Raw genomic sequence first — 23309 nt, 5'->3', positions numbered from 1 at the left:
GCTTCTTTAGTGTCTTATGAACAAAAGCAAGCTCCCAACAAGCATGTAGACCACACAGCAACTTCTACCACATTTTCTTTATTTTCAAATTGCTGATTCACAGTTAACGTATGCAGCAGCAAGTAACTTGCTGATTTATGGGCATCTCCCTTACAAGGAACAAGTTAAGGTGTTAACTTAGTAAGAGGAAAAACTATAACAACCATGGGAACCATTGATAACTTCCACTATCTCCACAAATGAGAATATGCAATCATTATCACACCATATTCTGAAAAATTACAGAATTTACTATGCAAACAAGAAGTAATGTATTCCTAGTAATAATATTTTATCAGAACATAAAAATTCTCTATCAACCATAGAAGTATTATGCTCTTCCCCATAAATAGGAAAATTTAAAGATCATCATAAACATGAATTCCTAAGAGAGGATAGAAGGATTGTAATCTAAATGCCAATATAGCAGCAATATTACACCAAAATACTGATTTCCATTTCACAACTATATACAAAACATTTCATTTCTCTTCTCCAAAAATCCCCCCCTTCACTTTATATCTCTCTCGATATGAGCTTACATTTATTTATAGCATAACATGACTCCTTACCTTCCTAAGAAGTTCTAACAATATGAACGATTGTTCATCTTCTACACTTTCTCAATTTTACACAATTTGTTGATTGCACTTTTTAACAATTTTAAACCTTTTCCATATTTTGCATTTTAAGTTCTAATATACTTTCGTAGGTACCTTAAAAGGTTTATCATCATCTTCTAAAATCTTAATACTATCATATATTCCATTTATTCCTTTGCATGACATTTTTCTACTTTTTATTTACTATGACTCATAATACTTAAAAAATGAAATTGGTCAACATGACCTTAATTTGAGCACCTAATAACATGATATGAAATTACTAATTCATAATCTATCAAGACTCAATCCATACTAAATAAGATTCAAGATTCCATGGGAGATGGTTAGAGTGCCCTACACTAGAAATTCTTGTTGTAGGTACATGGAATTTAAACATGCACAAGATCATAAATCATAAATCATATGACGATGACATATTGGAAATGATAAACTTATGCTTAAATAGCGATAAAGTTTATTGTTAATAAATATTCTATCAAAATTTAAAATTGATTAGGTATTGAATTAAGCTTGATAAACAATGAGCTGATATACAAACAAAAAAGAAAAAAAACAAACCAAAATCTTAGTCAAGGTCCTTAGCTATGATGCTCTCTACCGAGTACCCAGTACTTGGGTACGTGGGTACAAGTACTAGGGGTGTCATACATGAAGGAAAATATAATATATTATGATAACCAATAATGTCATACATGAACAAACATATAATATAAAATGATAACCAATAATGTCATACATTAACAAAAACATAATATATTATGATAACAAATAATGTCGTACACAAATAAACATATCATATATTAACAAATAATGTCATAAGTCTAATAATGTCATGCATCAAATAAATGTCATACATCAAATATAAAGTATCATATATATATCAAATGTATATTGAATATGTCCACTAACATAAAATCCAACATATATGTCCACTAATGCCTATACATGTATGTCTATCAACTATATCTTCTCTTTCCCATGAGGGGAAGGAAACAAATCTCTAGAGGTCTTTAGTTGTCATGTGAAGGGAGATGATGGCAATGATGGGTCCTTCCTCACATGCTCACATATCCTCTTATTGAGGCTCTTCTCTAACTCGAGCTGATACAAACAAAGTAGATATGAATCAATAATTATTATACATTGAAATCAAATATATGTACACACAAAATTAATTATTTTCTTACTGCCATCATATAGTCACTCTGTAAGACCACCTTGAAAGCTCATGGATGATCAGGTGTAATAAGACCTTCAAAAATTCAATCAATATAATCACTTATAAATAAAATTATAAATTTTGACACTAACTACTATAAACAACAACTAAAACCAAGAAATTTCTTTCATACCTTAGTCAATGGCTATAAACTAGCCATAGCTGCAGCCACTCCATGATCAATGGACTACTGAAGATGAGGAGTCTCAGATGTCAAGAGCTACATGTCATATAATAAACATTACATGTAACATGCAACATGAAAAAAATATAATCAAATAAATTAAATTAACATGGAACAAATGTACCTCTAGGAATCTCGTATCATGTCTAGGCTCAAAGTCCATAGTGAATGTCGACGGTCCTATAGAGAACTGATGCACATGCATAATTTCTTTTGTCAATATTTCATATGATTACTTAATAAATACATGTATTAATTTAAATGATTAAATTGATACATACCTTTGGACTCATCAATAGGACAAAAAATGGGGCCTAGTGATTGCAACTAGGGCTACCAACACTCTGACTTTGAATTTTGAACAATGTCAATACATGCTAATTAATTATTCATTCACTATACATATGAAATGTGATCAAATTAGTTTATTATAATTTTAATTTACCTATGTGTCAATTCCAAATGTCTCATTAAGGAACTGATCAGTCACTAGCCCATCATCTGCACCATCTCTAGCCTGACTGCCAAATGTGCATAAGGATCTGTATGATGTGCACATGTGATCATGATGTGTAGAAGGCTTCTCCTCAACTAATGGACTCATGCAATGAATGAGGGTCAAAATCAAAGAAATAATAGTCCCTAGAGTGTTGGCCTGTACATGTTTCTTAACAACTGAAGGAATAGTCACATACTCACCCTGTGGCTTGACCATAGGTGCCCTAACTACATTAGGGTCATGACATGCCCCCACCCTCTCAAATGGTGACCCCCTACCTCTACTCTAAGAGTCTAATATATCAAAATAATTGGGGATCTCCCCAAGGACAAACTCACAATACAATTTCCTTAATAAATACATTGGGGCCTAGTGATTATTGCAAGGAGGGGCATCAAAAACCATCCACCATCTATCCCAAAAATTATTTCTAATACCATTGTGTATGCACCAATGGATGGGGAACCATTTAGTTGTCCCTCTAACAGTATCTTGTTCACTAGACTTTCTAAATAATGCACAAATCCTCCCTTTTGGTATATCTTTTTTTTTTTAATATCTTGATATGATAATTTATTTCAATAATATCTTTTTTGTTCATCCCTCTTAACTTGCCAAATATCTAACTTACTACTAACAGAAGCTATGTGGGTCTTAATGGACTCAAGGGAGGATGCCAATTGAGCTCTCATTGGATTGGTGTGTCCACAAGCTTTCAACCTTCCAATGAGTGCTTCTAATTCAATTTTTCCTCTTTCTATTTCATTTATTATGTTTTTTTGTGTGCTAGGAGGAGGTTTTCCAATTGGTGCAGGTTGAAAAAATTATTGTTCTTGTTGTTGAGGGTTTTGGTTTGGATCTTGTTGAAGGTTTTGGTTTTGATCTTCTTGGGGATTTTCCTATTCATTATTCACATTTCTTGATAAGAAATCAATTGAAATCTAAATAAATAAATAAATTTAAAGAAAAAATATAAAAACCTAAAAAAATAATATAAAAACCATAAAAAACAATATATAAAGAAGGTTAGACAAAATATGGAAGGGTCATGATCTCGAACTTTTATGGTGAGGAGGCATATTGACAAGGCAGGTGGTGAAAACCTTCAATTTGTTGAAATCACGTATGCACTATGAGGAGGGGATGTTGGAAAATGAAGATAAAATGAATGGGTTATGGGTTTGTAGCCCATTTATAATAATTGGAGTTTTTTAAAAGTGTGTATGCACTATGGCTTGGAATACCCAAGCCAAAGTGTGTATGCACTATTGAAAGTTAGAAAAAAAAAATGGTGTCACCTTTTTGGCACCACAACTTGGTACACTTACCCTCATATTTGCATCTTGTAGCATTTGATGGGTTCTCCTTGAAGATTTTGAGGTATTCAAGCGATATGATTGTGCTAATTGAGATTGTGAGGCAAGCAATCCATGTGAATGTGTTGAGTGGGAGTTTGAAGAAGAAGGGTTATGAGTTCCATATGAAGGTGGGAGATTTCAATTGTGAGTCCCATTCTAATGCAAAGAACATGTTGAAGGAATTCAAGATGAAATAAAAATTGGAGATGTATGAGGTCTTGAGACCTATGTTTGACCCGAATGGGTATGCAAGGGAAGTGTTGCAGATTGGAAGCACAATCAAACACATCACCATAGTTGAAGACTATTGGATAGATTGCAAAGATGAATTTGAGAGCTAAGACTATGCTTTTTCTAGATTCATAGTGGATCAAGTGAAATTGTGTAAAATTAATATTGATGTTGGAGTAGAATATGATGGGAAAAATATGTACAGTAATACATATTTGACAAAGTTAAGAGGCACTCCTATCAGCTTTGAGCCTTATGAAGATGTTGGAGAAGAGCTAGATGTCATGATGGCCAGAATCATCAAAAGGACTAGGAAGTGGGTCGAATGGACCACAAAAAGAAGTAGAAGTCAGAGCACATATACTCAAGCTTTTCCAAGAGCTACAACTCCTTCCCCCAAGGTTGTACATTAGGTGTAACCTTGGCCATAACTCAAGGACTAGCTCAACCATTAGATGGAGGTGATCAACCTCTAGAGAAAAATATTTCTATGGATAAGACTTGGAAAGAAGGCTCCTTACCAGTGATTTGTGCCCATCTAGAAGCGAAGAAGAAGGTGGATGAACCAAAAAAATAATGTTTTTACTCTAGTTCCCTCACCTCATAGTAGTCTAATTCCATCTGCAACTGTAGCACTTCTCCTACCTAGTAGCCCTCATGTGTAGGTAGTGGACTTAGGAGACGGAGGAAGTAGTGATAGTGAGTCCACTGAGTCAGGTGAAGTAACCAAAAAGAATATAGAAGTAGAGAAAGATGAAGACTCTTCAAAGCTTGTTTCACAAACTCTAAAGAATCCCTTAGCTTTAATAGTGAGAGCAACTACTCTAATCAAGAAGAAGATGTTCAGCATAGATTCTCTCAAGATAGCTTCCAATGTGATCAACATTAATTCTTGGTTGGAGGACACTCTAGAGAAGAAGAGAAAAAGAGAGGATGAAGGGGATCCTAATAAGGATACCTTATCTCTTACAGTTCACTCTAGATTTGCATTGAGTAAGGTCAAGAAGTAAAAAGCCTTGTCTATACTTGGACAAGACCCTAAAATAGGGCATTTAAAAATGTAGATAGCCAAACCTAGTAAAGAAGGATGAATTGAGGATACGACTATGGATGATTTCACCATGCATTTAGTAAATTTTAGGGAAGCTAGACATCACACCAAGGCTAGCTTGTGGAAGTCAAAAAATGGGATAATTTAGGGACAACAAGAGAACCTCAAATTGTCAATGGTTAGGATGAAGGTGGAGATACAAGAATTCAATGGGTATATTAGACAATTGGTTACTACATTGGTGAGAATCTCCAAGATTCCCATGACTAGTAATCCTATTGTTGTAGATGTTCAAGAACTTATCTCCTAGCTTCAAGAAGAAAAGAATTTTGGTTAGATTGGTAAAGAATGGAGTGAAAAGATTAAGTTAGAAGGGATCTCCATTATTGAGTAAATTGGAAATGTTATCTTAAGACTATAAACAAAGAAAGATAATATTTCATCTAATAGAAATATCTTAGCCATGGATATAAATAAGAGTGATGATTGTGTATCTCTATTGAAGATGATCATCCACATGAAACCAAAGGAGGCTGTTGAGGCTAAAATTTTGCACAAAGGAGATGAGGCTTTGTTCAAGTGTCTACAAAACATGCAGCTCAAGTCTAAAATGATCTTGGTGCAAAAAAGAACTAAAGGAGACTAAAGATAAGGTAAAGAAATATCAATATAGAGATTATGAACTCTTGAAGGGATTGCATATAGATTCATAGAATAATGGGCAAGGAAAAGGAATAATTTGGATAACTGTCATGTAGACAAATTTCTCTAATTTTATCAATAGTCTAACAAGCATATCTTTAGGGCACTAGAATAGAGTTTTTGAACTCTAGAAATGACTGTGATGAGAATAAGGTACATCTAGGGGTAGCTAATTCCCATCTTCAACATACTTTTTCATACATTAGGCCAACTATAAGGCTAGGCCCTTCTTCCACTTTAGGCTTTGAAAAATCTAGGCAGGTGGACCTTAGATTCAATTTATATTGTACCAGTGCTAAACATATTCCTAAATCTAATAAAGTAGATATGACCCTTATATCTTCTAATACTTATGCAATCACAAAGATGTGCAGTAAAAAATTGTAACTCTATGAAATTTAGAAGCTGAGTGAGGGCAATACTTTTAGCTCTTCAAACATAAAATATAAAGATGATTTGAATTTGATTTGATTTTATGTGGGTGGGGTAAGTGGATGAAAACCATGTATGAACAATAAACTAATGATCCTGCAGCTGATTAGTGCCTCATCCATTGGGTAATCCACGAATCTTCCTCATGCATTTTGGATATCTAAGACATATATGCTATGCCAAGACTCCAGATCTATCCATTTACCTTGTAAATTGGATATCAATGTTCAATCTAAATCTCATTCTTACATAATATCCTCCTCAATAAAATTTCAACCCTATTGATTTCCCTGAAGCATTTACATAACTCCTTGAATTATAAGCAACAATGAAATAACATACAACATTAAGGGACTGCAACTATGATCTAGGCTCTTTGTTCAAAGATCATAAACTATTGCAACTCAATGAGAAAGGAGACAAGATATAAAATGAAACTCAATACCTATTGTTCTTTGTATTGATTTCCTTGAAATAATACATGAACATGCATGAAATTAACTCACAAAGTACCTAATAAACTAGATTGTACATTGAACATATGCTGTCATACAAGAGAGAAAATGGTGGGAATGATAAACTAATAGGATGGGAAGGGGGTATCACAGCCAAAGAAAAGCTTCATGGTCTAGAACCAACACATCCTAGATCTCTCCATTTAGATTTCATCAATTCCAGAGAAACCATTTTTGCTTTAGTCTTCAATTGCAAGGAACCTTTCCAATATCTTCTAACCCCTAAAATGAAAGAGAGAAATTAAATATATAGGATGAAAGAATTCAATCCGAACCTAGAGATATTTTCATTTTCCCTTTCATTTCACAAAAAGATCTAATTCTTCAATCATGATTCCAACTTTAGTCTAAAAATTTAGCCCAACTAGAAAAATAAATATCCATCATAACTAAAAATTGCAGCCAAATTATACCAAACTAGAATAATATTCTCAAAGTTAATCCAATAGACCTTTTACCATGTATTTTTACCATGCCTTTAATTGCATTTACAATTTTAGTCTATTTCACTGAGAAGGCCCAAATTTAAAATTTCTTCCTATTACCTTAACTAGTGAATTCTTATGCAAAAACAAACTCCATAATCAGAAAGTTTGTCTTCTCTCAGTTCTAGTGATATATAATATGCATATATTCACCTATAGGAAACTCCCTAAATCGCAATTTGAAAAACATACCACCTTGCTAAAGGCTCTGGTCTACATTTTAAATTTTCAAAAATTTAAAATATCCTAATGTTTATACTTTAGAAAATATCTTCTTTGAATTTAAAAAACTTTTGTACATGACCTTTGGATAAAAAATGACATTTTAAAAAATATTTTATTTTTGTTCTCAGCTTCAACTTTGGGTCAAACTTGGTTTGACCAAGCTAGAATGTGGCAGCCTCTCATTAGCTTGTGAATTGTCCAATCAAAACCTCACCTACGCCCGCCACATCACTACTATGTAGCACATTCTTACTAGTCTGGGGTCACTCTAGCCATGTCACCATGGACAAGGCCTACTGTTACATGGTGCTTAGGTGCTTGCCCACATTATTTTTCTTCGTCACATCTTTGTGAAGTAGGGAAGCACTGGTTGTTCAATTTTTCATGTAGCACAATTTGATGCATTTGGGAGTTTGGTCTGAGATTCACTATCTGGTTACCACTTGTCATCACTAACCCAGGCCCATTGGCACGTGGCATCCACACATATTCCTGGATTGTTTAAACGCTATGCATTTTTGCAATGCGAGAATGCACCTTGCTGCCACGTGTCCATTATGACATGTAGCACCTTGGATTTCATGCTAGGCTAGAACATTTTTGAATCATCAGTCAGCTATCATGTCATCACTTTGGTCTATGTGTTTAGGCATTCAAAATTTACTTCTATTTTCCTCTAGCCAACTTGGTCCCACACAAGGAGTCTTTAGTCTTTAAAAGAAGCATGTCTTGAAGAGACTTATTTATACTAGCACTCTTGTATAAAAGCATTAAAAACTTCAACCCACAACCAATGTGTGATTATGCTTCTAACTATTTTTATCTTGCTTTATTCATCACACCATATACCTTTGAAGGACAAAGTCAACTTGCATTGGAGCTCTTAAAACAACATATGCCTCATGAGGGAACCATCCCTACATGTGTATTAACAATACATCAACAACATCTAGCCCAAAAAAGAACTCAAACACATCACTCTCACTGCAATTGAGAGGAAGGCCTCATAGATGAACCATGGGAAAAGATTGAGTTTGACCAAGATAAGGCATTCTTGTGTTGTATGTATAGGGTCCAAATGCACTAGGAACCCCAATGAAGTATGGATTAGGATCTATCATCCATTGTCTCTTTATGTTGACCTCGTACCTGTCAAACATACACCTACCTCCCATCATGGCCCCTCTTGAATATATATTTGTAACTGCTCAATGGCCTTCACAATTACAAATGTCCCTACAAATGATGAAGTATTAGTTGTTTCTTCATGACCTTTCTTGTCGTGAATTACTAAAGTAAAGCTTTCCTTCTTATGCTTCTCAATAGTATACTTTCCAAAAGCTCTTTCAATTTTCTTATTGAGGTGCTCATTCTGATCATTAATGGAATCGATATCTTTCTCTTCATAAGACTTGCAGAATCTACTGAAAGCTTTCCTCTTCTGATCCTTGTCCTCTAGCACTTTCATCATTTTCTCAATATTCTCTTCTGGAATCTTTGGTGCCTTTCCATACTATAGAATTGAACCATCTCAATCAAATTTAGGATCAGATTATTTAATCTTTACATATTCATCCATGTCATTAGATATACTTTTGGTATGCTTCTTGTAAGCATTGTATAGAGACTTCTAGTTAAACACATCCCATCCAAATGGAGCAGGATTTTTTTATTTCTTGTACTTTGCTTCAACTACCTCCTAAGTATCTAACATGTAGGCTTTTGTAATATCAATACCATTTGCATCTAAATGCTTTCCTACAATTTTCTTCTTCTCTTCAATCCACTTTTGTTTTGACACACCTTAGGGCTCGTGTACCATTTTGTGTCTTTTCTTTTCTACAATTATGTCCTTCTGATTAGCTTTTCTTGCTTCATTCATTTTAAGTCTCAGTTCAAATACCTTCTTTTTCCTTCTACTGAGTTTTGAATATTCCACCCCAAAATCTTCATCATTATTTTTCTTAGACTTTTTCTCATGATCATCAATAGTGTCATCCTGAGCATTTGGAAACTCTTGAACGATGAGGATGTCTTCAAATTGGAGAATCAAATCCCTCTGCTTACCTCAAAGTCACTTTATGCATTTTCTTCAACTTCAACATATTTCCTATTCTATATTTTTTTATGGCCACATCCAGCCTTTATTCCAAGTCCTTATTTTCCCCAATTGGGCCTTCCAATAGCATTTGAAGTTCATACATGTGTGCTTCCAACTCTTTCTCCATACAGTTGCCATAGGAGCTTGATCATTTTCATTGTAGATATCTCCTACTTTATCTTTCACCTTTCCAACTTTAAAAGATATGTGCCCAAAATTATAATGATTACAATCATTATAACCCTTCAATTTTAGGAAACTTTTAATCCCTGATATATCTTGTCAATCCGATACCATTTAGTTGGGCCCCAAAGCGGGTCTAACTAAAAAAAAATTTCATTTCCAAACAACTAAATTCTTGGAATTGATCCACTGAGATCTTCAAACTGACTGAAATCAAAATCGAGCATTGAATTATCTTTAAAAACTCATTTTTACTCTTTACTACCAACTATAATTTTAGTTCTAGAAAGACCTTTGACTGGCCTTAAAAATTAACCAAAACACTTGATCGGGCTCTAGAATCAAACAAATTGATTCTTTGTTTTGCACTCTTGCACCTTTTCAAATCTCATCTCATGAAAAATTCTCAGTCAATAGATATTGAGTGTCCAAGTTGCCCTTTCAGAATTGCCTACAAGAAAACATGCCAGAAAACACTAAACCGTGTTTGGATTTGGCTTTAAAAACTAGGAAAACTGACACTTGGGAAAATGAAACCTGGGACATTGGTTCACTATCACATGGAAAACATAAATCCATGATTTGGGATCATGATTAATAATAGGAAACATTTGGCAAGTGGTCAAAGTAGGCTACTGAAATTTCCTAACTAGAAACACGGATAGAAAAGCAATTTTTGCAAATGGAATTGAATTGGGAATGTGTGCAGACGGATTCGTCGTGATGTAAAACTTGACATAGTTAAAATTATTTTTAGAGTAGAATGTAGGGGTGTAATCTATTTGGTCTCATCTATTATAGATTCAAAGATATAAATTCTCGAACAGGGGTACTAATCAATCTACATTTCTAATTACTAGTGAAACTCTATAAGTTCCAAACAAAATCACATTTGAAAATTGATCAAATGGATTCTTCATAAGCTAAAAGTTGAAACATAAAAAGTCTCTAACCTCTAAAAGGAAACACAAAAGAAATTTTTTCATGTCGATCAACTAGGTCAAATTTATACCAAGTCAAACAGGGCTTCCTAGAATTCTGAACAATACACATTAGCATGACAACAATAAATGACCAACTTTGAGGGATTCAAAATGACTCAAAATATTAAACATAGGCTCTCTGGTATGGATACTAAACACTTCGAAAGTGGTGATTCATGACACATTATTGGGTGTTAGATATTCAATTGCAAACACAGCCTCATGTCGTTGTTTTACACTTTGGGCCAAAATGCAGATTTGATAATTGCTTAAAACAAGACTTCACAAAATGGCTCGGAATGGAAATTTATCATCATGGAACACATAGACACACTGAATGCAAGGTGTTAGAAACATTAAACACCTCATGTACCTCAAATGGACAGCTAGGTACACATACATCAAAAAGTGCTTATAGGACTTATTTTTTCAATGGTACTCAAAATCAGGGCTTCAATTTTAAGTCCCAAAATCTTCAATTATTTTGAAAAGAAAAATTATTTTTATTGGCGAATCTCTCAATTTTTTAATTTTAAATATTATTTATATTGGTGATTATATTGGAATCATAATTTTTGAGTAGACAATATTGGCGAATCTCACTTATAATAGGAATTTTGCTTATCATCATGGAATATTACAAAGCAAAATTGAACATGTTTTCTCATGCAAATTATGGGGATAATTAGATTATAATTTAAATCAACATTGAAAACTAAATATTGGTAAAATATCCCTAAGGTAACTAATAATTATGATAATTATTGGTGAATTAATTTTAGCTTCTTCAATAATATATAATATTTAGGTGAATCAAATCTAATCATGTATTGAATATTGTGGTAAATCTTTGAGTTTAAATTTTTTAATAAAATAAATTATTAAGCAATTTTATTGATTTTAGGACTAAATTTAATAAAAATATGGTAATTTAGGTTGCATTAAATCTTAAATTATTAGCCAAATTGCTAGCAAAAAAATTCTAAAATTAGCCGATTTATGGATATTAGCCACTAAAAGATACCTTGTTCATATTCCACCTCTTTCACATTTTGATATAATCATTGTAATATGATTAAATAATTCCTTGTTTTTTGTCATTCTTTTGATGACATGAACTGATTAAACTTCCATTATAACGGTCATCTTAGAATCCTATATGTATTGAAATGAAAGATTAATAAAAGGTAGGAAAATTTTGGTGTGAAGTAGTTGATGTTGTAGAGTCAATTGAATGGTATTTTGTATGAATTATTTTCTATTCCATTATGTTAGCAATTAATTGTTAGCTTTCTCTTTTATTTGGTTTAAAACAAGGAGCGAACAGAGTTTCATTCCCCTATTTTGAGATAGCAAATTGAATGTGATAAGTATTGTCACCTTAGGTTCAAAAAGATCCTTGGAGTGTTTTTCCTTCAATTTAAGCTTAGTTTCTCTAAATTTTATGCTTCTAATTAGTTTAGTTTAGTATCAGTTGGCATGCACCATTGAATTATTAAATTTTATGAGTTCATAAGATGTTTGAGTCCATAAAACTTAATAAAGTTTCTAAATCTTTTTTGGCCTGAGTTGAACCTTGTATAGGTTTATCTTGGTTTACCTCTCCTATTCTCTAGTTAAGAACATACCCTATTTAGATTTAGAAAATAAACAAAATTCATTGCAAATCTGCAATAGGGAGCTATACCTAACGATTCAAAGGGAAGTTAGTATTTTAAGAAGCAACTTTCCAACTGTTGTAATCAATTATTGTTCATGAATTAGGGCATCTAAGAGTTAAAATCATAAAGAACAATCTAGTTTACCAATAGATTTTTGGTGACTCTACTAGGGAAATGAGCAATCGCTTGACTAATAAGCTTATATCATGAGGAAAAATGGTACTACCTCATGAGAATATTCCAGTGCTCCAACTTGATCTTGGTTTCCAAGATGACCAGGAAGACATAATCTCATCTCTTAATACATTTGTTTGGAGAAATAGGAGGAATGTCAAACACTATAGAAATGCTAGCCAAGTATTAGAAGAAGAAGAATCTAGGGCTAAAGCATTAGAAAGAGTTATTTAGAGGAGAGAAAAAAAAAGGGTCGAAAGGCAGTTAAGATGTAAAGCTCAAAGATAAAATTAATCTAGCACCCTGGAACAAATAAGGTTTCTCAAAAGTACCAAAGAACAAGGTGTTGAAGACTCTTTTTTTGATAAACTCACACTTCGTTTTCCCATCTTATATCCTCCTAAGCATAAAGGTGAAAAAAAGTTAGAGTAGACCATCTTCACTTATTAGAAATTAAAGCTCTTCACATACTACTTACCAAGTATTGGCCTTGCATGGAGTTACTGCCCCTCCAGTTGTTAATTTTCTACCATACCTTTCTAGAAAAATTATAGCTGCTCCTTGGGTTGTAGAAATAGGTCCATTAGCACTAACAACCTATCATCCACTCCCAACTAGTTCAAGGAAGAATTTTCTTAAATTTTTAGGTGATGGGAAGGTTACCACAGATGAACACATTAATGCCTTCTTCATAGCTACTCACATCTTAGGGGTTGCACATGATGATGTTTTTGTATTTGTAGAGACCTTGACAGAAAGTGTGGTAGACTAGTTTTATCATCTGGATGATGGCTCAATCACCAATTGGGATACAATGAGAATAGCTTTTGAGGCAAGATTCAAAACTATGGAAGATGAACACATCTTGTTAACACAGTTGACATCCATAAAAAAATAACACACCATGAGTATGAGGGATTTCTTTGCAACTTTCAATAAGATCACTAGTAGAATCCCTTTGCTAATAGACCCACTACTGGTAATCTAAAAAAATTCTTCATAAGTGTGATGCCCCTAGATATAAATTATGACTTAAGAAGGGAACATCCCACAAATTTGGAAAATGCACAAAAAAAGAGGCAGTTGAATTTGAAGATGACTTGATTTCCACAAGAAAATGGAAATGAGAACTTCAAACAAAAGGAAGTTTGAGTAATACCACATCATCTGATGAAATGATTTAGAAGTTATCAAATGAGTTGGTGGCAGTGAAGAGACAATTACCTAGGTTTAATCAACCTTACCAACAAAATTATCAAAACCCACCAAGAAGAAATAGTGATGGAAAGTTTCCACAACTTACAGGGTCACAACCAAGATTAGTAATTAAGGCTGCACCAAAGAAAGGAAACATGTGAACGTTTCATTTGACAATGGATCATGATAGTGAGAGCTATTGGGAAACTACTTGTATGATGCTATTGTTATCCACCAATGAATTGACTACTACAACTCCCTATTTAGAGTTAGATATGTACTCAAATGGTGACTCTATAAATTTATTTCTCTAGTATGAGTTAGATTCTCAACCTAAGGGTGAATGCTATGCAATTATTGATGTAACCTCATACATTGTACTAACCTGATGTCAAAAACTCAAGAAGTCATACTATAGTCATGTTTTAGGAAATTACCCCAACTCTTCATCAAATAAAATCCACATTGATCAAGAAGTATTGATGTCTCAAATAGGTAAGCATGAAATCCCTTTTGATTTCATCCAATTCTATGAAGTGTCAAAAATCCAAGTTTCCCCTATAGATTATTTGAAATCTCATCCCTCTGAGTTGAAAAGATTGGTAGATCATTGTAAAGGGAATGCTTTAGATTTGAATCACAATATCACCATTAATGAAGGGGATGAAAAGTTGACATCTAACCTATTTAACCAACATGATTCCACTATCTTAGCAACTTCTCTTGGGAAAAAAGCTGACCCATTCTATATTTCACTATATATTAATGTATGCGAATTGAGTAATTGGATAATAGATTTAAGTGTGTCAGACAATGTGATGAGTTATTCTATAGCTAAAGCCTTGGGTCTTAATATTACTAAAGTTCATGGAAGGTGTTACTCTATGGATGCCAAGCAAGTTCCCTTGCTTGGATAGATCAAGATGCTCAAGTAGCCTTAGCTTCTCATCTAGAAAAGAAACTATTACTAACTATTTTGGTTGCAAATATTCTAGCAAGCTATGGAATGCTCTTAAGAAGAAGTTTTTGTAGAGATCTAGGGGGTGAGATAAAGTTAGATTTGTCTCAAGTAGTCATACCTATAGAGAGTAAGAAATTCAAGTTGGAACCTGAGGATAAGGAAAAATTTACTATCTTGAAGTCATATGACCCTAAGGCTTAAATTATCTATCAAGAACTAGAGTTTGGTAGTTAAATTCTATTTATTGAAGATACCTTAAATGAGCAGGACATTGAAGATTCGAAAATAAAAGCCCCTAGTAAGGAAAAAGAGTCATCATCCATATGGACATTGGAATTTGATGGAAGTTGTTCCTCATCAGGATCTAGTGTAGGTGTAGTGTTAATACCTCTTGAGGGAGAACCCAAACCCATGGGTTTCAAATTAGAGTTTGGAAATACAAATAACATTGTAGAGTTTGAGGCCTTACTACTAGGGATAATAGTAGCAAAGGAGAAGGGAATAAAGATCATGAAGGCTCGAGGTGTTGCCGAGCTCATTGTAAGAAAAATTAAAGGGCAATACTCTATAAAGAATCACAAGTTGAAAAACTATAGAAATAGAGCTTGGGATGAAATAGAATGGTTTTATGTTTTTTCTATTGAAATAGTTTCAAGAGAGATGAATGCCAAAGAGGATTCATTGGCCATTTTTGCTTCCTTGTTAACTCATCTAGAATTCAAAGATAAGAAGTATTAGGTCAAAATCATATATCGATCATTTGTTCTTAGCAAATGACAAGGCTAGTTGCAAACATCAAACTAATGAAGACAATAATGGAGACTTTGATCATGAGCCAAAAGAGGATCAAATCGGTTAATTCGAAATATGAGGTAATATCATTCTCGCATACTTTGTGTCTTTTGAAAAATTGTTTAATAGACATGATGCCTACTTAAAGAAAAAGAGGGTAGAAAAGGGTCCTACTATTGGTGAATATGAAGGAGTGAAAATTGGAGATGTTTATAATCCTAAAATGATCAATATTAAAAAGTGTTGTTCACTAGAGAAGAAAGAAGTTGCTAGACAACTTTTTTATAGATCACCAAGATGTGTTCGCTTGGAGCTATGAGGACTTGAAAAGTTATAGGGGTGGGAAGGTAAAACATCAAATTCCACTAAAGCCTGATGCAGTCCCCTTCTGACAAAAACAAAGGAATTATAATCCTAAAGTAGGTGATGCTATATTCAGGAATATATATAAGATGTCAAAAGCAAGGATAATTTATCACATTCATCATTCTACCTAGGTAGCCAATATAGTGCCAGTGAGGAAGAAGAATGTATAAATAAGGATCTATGTTAATTTTTAGAATTTGTACCAAGCTTCTTAGAAACACAATTTTTCCCTTGCCAATATGGACTACCTATTGCAAATAGTAGCTAGAGCTGAAATGATGTCCATGATTGATGGTTTCTCAGGGTACAATAAAAAAGAAGTAGAGGAGAAGGATCAACACAAAATGACCTTCACTACTCCATGGGGTACATTTGAATACCATAGAATACCTTTTGGAATCATTAATTTTGGTGCTACATTTCAAAGATGCATGAGTAAAAAATTTACAGATCTAAAGTATCAGATTATAGTCATATACTTGGATGACCTCATCATGTTTTCAAAGAAAAGGAAAAATTACGTGGAAAATTTGAAGAAAGTTTTACAAAGCTGTTGAGAACACATAATCTCACTTAATCCCAAAAGGTCCATTTTTTGTATTATAGAAGGAAAGCTTATAGGTCATGTAGTTTCCCAGGAAGGTATCAAAATTGATCTAGAGCAAGTAGAGGCCATTCGAATGTTAAGCCTACTAGTAAACAAAATAGGAGTTAAGTCATTCTTTAGACAAGTAAATTTCCTCAGAAGATTCATCCCAAATTTTTTAGAAACTACTACATGTATTGTAGATATGATGAAAGGGAATTCAAGTTTTAAATGGAATGAAGCTACGAAACATGCTTTCCAAAACATTAAGACTATCATTTCTAACACTCTAGTATTATTTCATCTAGATTATAAATGGGATTTCATCATTTCCTATTATACCTCTGAACACACTTTATCAACAATATTTATGCAAGATAACAAAGAAGGAATACAAGACCCTATAGCTTTCATAAGCATACCTCTAAAAAATCATTAGTTGAAATACTCACAAATTGAAAAACATACCTTTGCAATAGTCAAAGCACTAAAGAATTTTAGATTCTATATCTTGCACTCGCATTCTATGGTCTACATTCTAGATGTAGCAGTAAAAAGTGTGTTGACACAATAGGATGTAGGGTGCAATGCAAGAGGGATGTGGATGGAAAAAACACAAGAGTATGACATTGAAATCAAGCCTACTAAGCTAGTGAGAGGCAATGCTTTGTGCAAAGCAATTGTAGAAAATAGGATTGTTGAAGAAATAGAGGAATTAGGAGAAAGGAAATTAGTATTAGTAGTAGGCATGCAAGACTCTTGGTTCAAAAAGATTTCTTATTTGTTGACATATGGAGAATGTCTAGAAGGCATGATAGCAAGATAGAGGAGAGATATCAAATTGAAAGTATCTAAATACATAATTTGGGATGAAAAATTGTTTTAAAGGGCTATAGATGATACTTTTCTCTAATGTGTTGATAAGAAATAGCAAGAAAAGTTATTGAGAACCTTCCACGATGAAGCATGTGGTGAACATTTCTCATCTTCAGCCACAACTTTCAAAATACTAAGAAAATGTTACTACTAGCTAGGAATGTTTAAAGATGCCTACTCTTAAGTGGAAAAATGCAAGAAATGTAAGATTTTTCACTGAGTGACCTCAATTAGTTGATTTACCTCTTAGATCTATCATCATTGAAGGTCCTTGTCAACAATGGGGTCTTGATTTCATTAGGTCTATCAACCTAGCATCCAGTGTTGGTCACCAATATGTTATAACTATGACTAATTATTTCACTAAGTGGGTGGAGACCAAAGCAACTAAGAAAACTACTTCCAAAGTGGTATGTGAACTCGTCAAAAAAAATATACTAGTTAGATTTGGTGTTCCTATCAAATTAGTAATGGATAATGCAACATATTTCTCTTCAATTGAGATTACTTAGTTCTATTTTGAACATGGAATTATAGTTAACCACTCATTTGACTATTTTTGGAAGGGAAATGATCAGGCAGAATCCAACAATAAGAATTTGATGAATATTGTCAAGAAATTAGTGTTAGATAATCAAAAGAACTAGCACAAGAAAATTCACTAGGCACTATGGGTAGACATGGTGACACCTAAAATGTCAATTGGCATATCTCCTTTCAAATTGGTCTATGGGACTGAAGCTAACCTCCCATTACCCTTGGAATTAGATACAAATAAACGAAGAACAATAATTGAAGATGATATCTATAGGGATGGCTTAGAGAAGGGGATTTTGTACTTAAGAAAACTAGAAGAGGAAAGGGAAGAAATCATAGATCATATCACACAGCATCAAATGCATGTGAAGAACCTATTTGATAAAAAGGCAAGGCCATAGAAATTCATGACAGGAGATAGTGTGTTATTGTGGGATAAGCAAAGAGCTCCAAAAGATATGCATAAGAAATTTCATACATTGTGAAAAGGCCCATTCACTATTCATCAGTCGTTCAAAATCAATTCATTTAAATTGGCATATCCAAATGGTGAGGTGCTACCTCTGACCTAAAATGGTCAAGATTTGAAGCTTTATCAAATTTCAAATTGAAAATAGGTAACCCCTATACTGTACTATAGTTACATTTTTGTTCCTATTTGTCTTTTCCTAGTTAGGTTTCCCTTGCTTTCCTCTTTCCCTATTTTTTCTCACTTTAATTTTATCATGTGTCCCCTTTTATTTTTGTCAAACTAGAGATTTTGAATTCCTTTCTTGGGTATAGTCTACCCAAGTCCCAAGTCAAAGCCAACTATTGCCCCACTTTTCACTCTCTAATTAATTTTTAAAGTGTACATTTTTTCTTTTACAAAGTTCTAGGTATAGTCTAAGTCTAAGTCTAAATCCCCTTAAGTGAAGGGAGTCTTCATCAAATTTTTCATCTCTCCCTTCTCCACATTTCATAGCCGAATGGTTGTTCCTATGTATTGAGGGATGTTATGGGTAGTCTAGTACCTAATCTAATGGAGATTCATGAAACATGAAAAGATCATTCATAGGAGTTATATCTACTTGTGGCCTATCATTTTCTCCATGAAATGAGAAGCTTGTAGAAATCTAGACTTCACCTTCTCCTTGGCAAGTTTTTAATCCATGAAGGTGATTTCTCATGAAGAGCACCAAATGATGCATATGATCCATAATAAGAAGATGATGAGGTACGCAATGATAAATTCCTATTTCCTTTATGATCATCTACCTTAAGAAGTATTAAAGATTCATCACAACTCTCAAAATCATTCTAGGCAGAAAACTCAAAATTGACTTCTCCTTAGTAAGTTTTCAATCCTTAAAGTCTATTTTCTGCTAAAGGAAACTCTACAAGAAATAAAATGAAAGGTGGGTCCCTAATGAAGCTTTGCACTCCTTATGGACATCTCCAAATGCAAAATAAGGAATAAGTAAAAAAGAAAAGTTACAAGGAAAGCCTAAGAGGAGAAATGAAAATTTTCTTCTCCTTGATGATTTTTCAATCCATGAGGATAATTTTCCACATTTTAAAGAAAATCAAGTATGTAAGTGGATGGGATGAAAAAATTATAAATGAAACATCTTGAGATGATAACGGAAACAATCTAATCATTGCAAGAAAGATCTATTAAGTAGAATATGATTTAGCAGATATTTCCTTACAGAGTTCTCTATTCATAACTTCCCAAAACATAATGGGAAATGAGAAATTAAGTATGAGAGGATAGAAAGTTACCATTAGACAAATAGAATAGTGAAAAGACACCAATATATCCATTAAAACCTTGCATTTACTTTTTCAATGAATCTCTCCTTCAATTCATTTATGTGGTAGGAATTCTGGAGGTCAATGGATGAATTGAAGTTCCTATATAGATGGAAACATGAATAGTTACAAAAACTACCACTCTTTCTTGAACTATTATTCTATTAAGATTGTACAACCTTTTCAAAAGCTAGTATTTGTGCATTTGCTATTCCTTTTGCTTCCTACATTCAAAATTCACCTCTAAACAGAATGGCAACCAGATTTGTAGGTTTTGATGGGCTGAATGGAATAGTGTCTATGTCGCAAAATTCATAGACACCTCTTTCCATTTCTACGATATGCAAGACTTTCAAGAGAGAGTGAGATCAAAGCTAATTCATCCCATAACTAAGAAGCTTTGAGGATGGAGGCTAGTTGAGGCAGCTAGTTTCCTAGTGGTCGTTCAAGCTCCAGAATTGGTCTATGAATGCATAAATCATTATAACCCAAACACGAGCTAGATTGTATTGCTAGATGACATAGTCTTGATCTCCATTGATAGAAAAACTATAGTAAATTTCCTCAGAGTTCCTAAATGGGAGGATTTTTTAGATTTAATAGTTGGAGGAGTTGTTTCTAAATTCTTTGCCAAGAAGATGACTTGGAGAAAGGAGATCATGCAATCATGGTTTTAAAAGCCACGAGGTACAAAGAGTAAGGTCTATAAAACTGTATTTGATACTAATCTCAAGCCTAAGATCGACATATTGGTCCTTTTGCACATGTTGAAAGGTGAGGAAGAAGCTTTGAATTTTGTTGAACAAAATTTCTTCCTAGTGCAAGTTATTTGTTCTGACACACAATACATTGATTGGCCCTACAAGGTAAGCAAGAATCTGTCCAATGCCCTTCATGCTACAAAGTTCTATAATACATTCTATATGTCTTCCTTTCTCATTTACATGTTAGCTTCTCTACAGTTGTGGCTAGGCCTCCCAATGGTAAAAAAATTCCCTGATCATGTAAAGTCTTATGAGTTCTACCCATGTTTGCAACTAGAAAATAATTATGTAGAATATATGAGTTAATGATTCATTTACAATGAGAATTTTTAGAGAGCTCCAAGGATGCCTAGAAAGGAGATTCCATTTAGAAGAAATGGTGGGTATTAGTTAGTTTGGAAGCTATTTCATCTAATTCTCATCATTTTTATAATTGCATCTTGTAGCTTTTGATGGGTTCCCCTTAAATATGTTGAGGTATCCAAGTGATATGATTGTGTTGATTGAGATCATGAGACACGCAATCCAAGTGAATGTGTTGAGTGGGAGTTTGAAGAAGGGATATGAGTTCCCTATGAAGGTGGGATCTTTTAGTTGTGTGTCTCATTCTAATGCAAAGAACATGCTAAAGGCATTGGAGATGAAATACAAATTGGAGATGTATGCGGTCTTAAGGCCTATGTTTGACTTGAATGGGTATGCAAGGGAAGTGTTGTAGATTGGGGGCATGATCAAACACAACACCATGGTTAAAGACTACTAGGTAGATTGCAAGGATGAATTTGAGAGCTGAGACTGTGCTTTTGCTAGATTCATAGTAGATCAAGTGAAATTGTATCAAATTAATATTAATGTTAAAGGAGTAGAAGATGACAAGAAAAGTATGTAGAATAATACATAACTGACAAATTTAAGAGACACTCCTATTAGCTCTGAGCCTTATGAAGATGCTAGAGAAGAGCTAGATGTCATGATGGCTGGAATCATCAAAAGGATTGGAAAGTGGGTTGAATGGACTACAACAAGAAGAATAAGAAGTAAGAACACATTTTCTCAATCCTCTCTAGTAACTATAGCTCCTTCTTCCTCCCAACGTGGCACATCAAGTGTAACCTTGGCCATAACTCAAGGACCAGCTGAATCATCAGATGGAGGTGATCAACCTCTAGAAAAAAAACATTCCTATGGATAAGACTTGCCAAGATGGCTCCCTCCCAATGATTGGTTCCCAACCAAAAGCAATGAAGAAGGTGGATGGACCAAAAGATAGTGTTGTTACTCTAGTTCCCTCACCTCATAGTAGTACAGTTCCATCTTCAAGCACTACACTTCTCTTGCCCAATAGCCCTCGTGTGTAGGTATTGTACTTCAGAGATGGAGGAAGTAGTGATATAAAGTCCACTAAGTTAGATGAAGCAACCAAAAAGAATACATAAGTAGAGAAAGACCAAGACTCTTTGAAGCTTGTTTCACAAACTTTGAAGAATCCCTTCTCTTTGATGGCAAGAGAAACTACTATGATCAAGAAGAAGATGTTCAACATAGATTCTCTCAGGATAGCTTCCAAGGTGATAGGAATTGGTTCTTGGTTGGAGGACACTCTAGAGAAGAAGAGAAAAAGAAAGGATGAAGGGGCTTCCAACAAGGATACCTTATCTCTTATTGTTCACTGTAGATCTACATTGAGTAAGGTAAAGAAGTAGAAAGCCTTGTCTATCCTTGGGCAAGACCCTAAAATAGGGCATTTAACAAAGGAGATAGAAAAACATACTAAAGAATGAAGAGTTGAGGATATTTCTATGGATGATTTCACCATGCATTTAGTAGATCTTAGGGATGCCAAACATGATACTAAGGTTGGATTGTGGAAGTCGAAAAACAAGGTTATTGAAGGACAACTGGAAAACCTCAAATTATCAAAGGTTAAGATGAAGGCAAAGATACAAGAATTGAATAGGTATATCAAATAATTGGTCACTCTATTGGTTAGCATCTCTGGGATGCTCATGACTAGTAATCCTATAGGTGAAGATGTGAAAGCTCTTATCTCCCAGCTTCAAGAAGATAAGCATTTTGGTCAGATTGGTAAAGAATGGAGTGACAAGCTTAAGTTAGAAGGGCTCTCCATTATTGAGAAAATTGGAAATGTTATCTTAATACTAGAAATAGAGAAAGGTAACATTTTATCTAATAGAAATACCTTGGCTACATAGAGAACTATGATCGATGACTATGTATCTCTATTGAAGATGATCATCGACATGAAACTAAAGGAGGCTGTTGAAGCTAAAATTCTACCCAAAGGAGATGAGCCTTTATTCAAGTGGCTACAAAGCATGCAGTTCAAGTCTAAAATGATCTTAGTGGTAGAAAAAGGCCTAAAGGAGACTAAAGATAAGGTAAAGAAAGATCAAGATAAATATTACAAACTATTGAAGGGACTACATACAAATTCATAGTGGGCATGGAAATGAAATAATTGGGATAACTTTCATGCATAAAAATTTCTCTAATTTTATAAATAGTCTAACAAGCATATCTTCAGGGCACTAGAATAGAGTTTTCAAACACTAGAAACTTGGTGGATGTATACATGTGGGCATGGAGGAATTCCAAGATAGATTGAATGTCATTGAAGATTTGGCTAGAGAACATTCTAGATGTCTATTGAGATATACTAATGTGCATGTACAAATACATAAAGAATTAATTCCAATTATTGTCAGTGCTAAGGCCTATAGAGAAAAAGTAGAAAAAGGAAAAAGGGA

General features: G+C 33.8%; 1 pseudogene; it reads right to left on the bottom strand.

The window, feature by feature from the left end:
• Nucleotides 1-8740: 8740 nt before the first annotated feature.
• Nucleotides 8741-20109, bottom strand: LOC149532873 (pre-mRNA-splicing factor SYF2 pseudogene; annotated as a pseudogene).
• Nucleotides 20110-23309: the final 3200 nt, after the last annotated feature.

This window comes from Cupressus sempervirens, chromosome 10 (genome assembly GCF_028749045.1).
Source record: "Cupressus sempervirens isolate cs-2001-9-10 chromosome 10, ASM2874904v1, whole genome shotgun sequence".
In the NCBI taxonomy this organism is placed as follows: domain Eukaryota; kingdom Viridiplantae; phylum Streptophyta; class Pinopsida; order Cupressales; family Cupressaceae; genus Cupressus; species Cupressus sempervirens.
The sequence above is the reverse complement of the archived record's forward strand: the minus strand, read 5'-3'. Positions and strand labels throughout refer to the sequence as shown.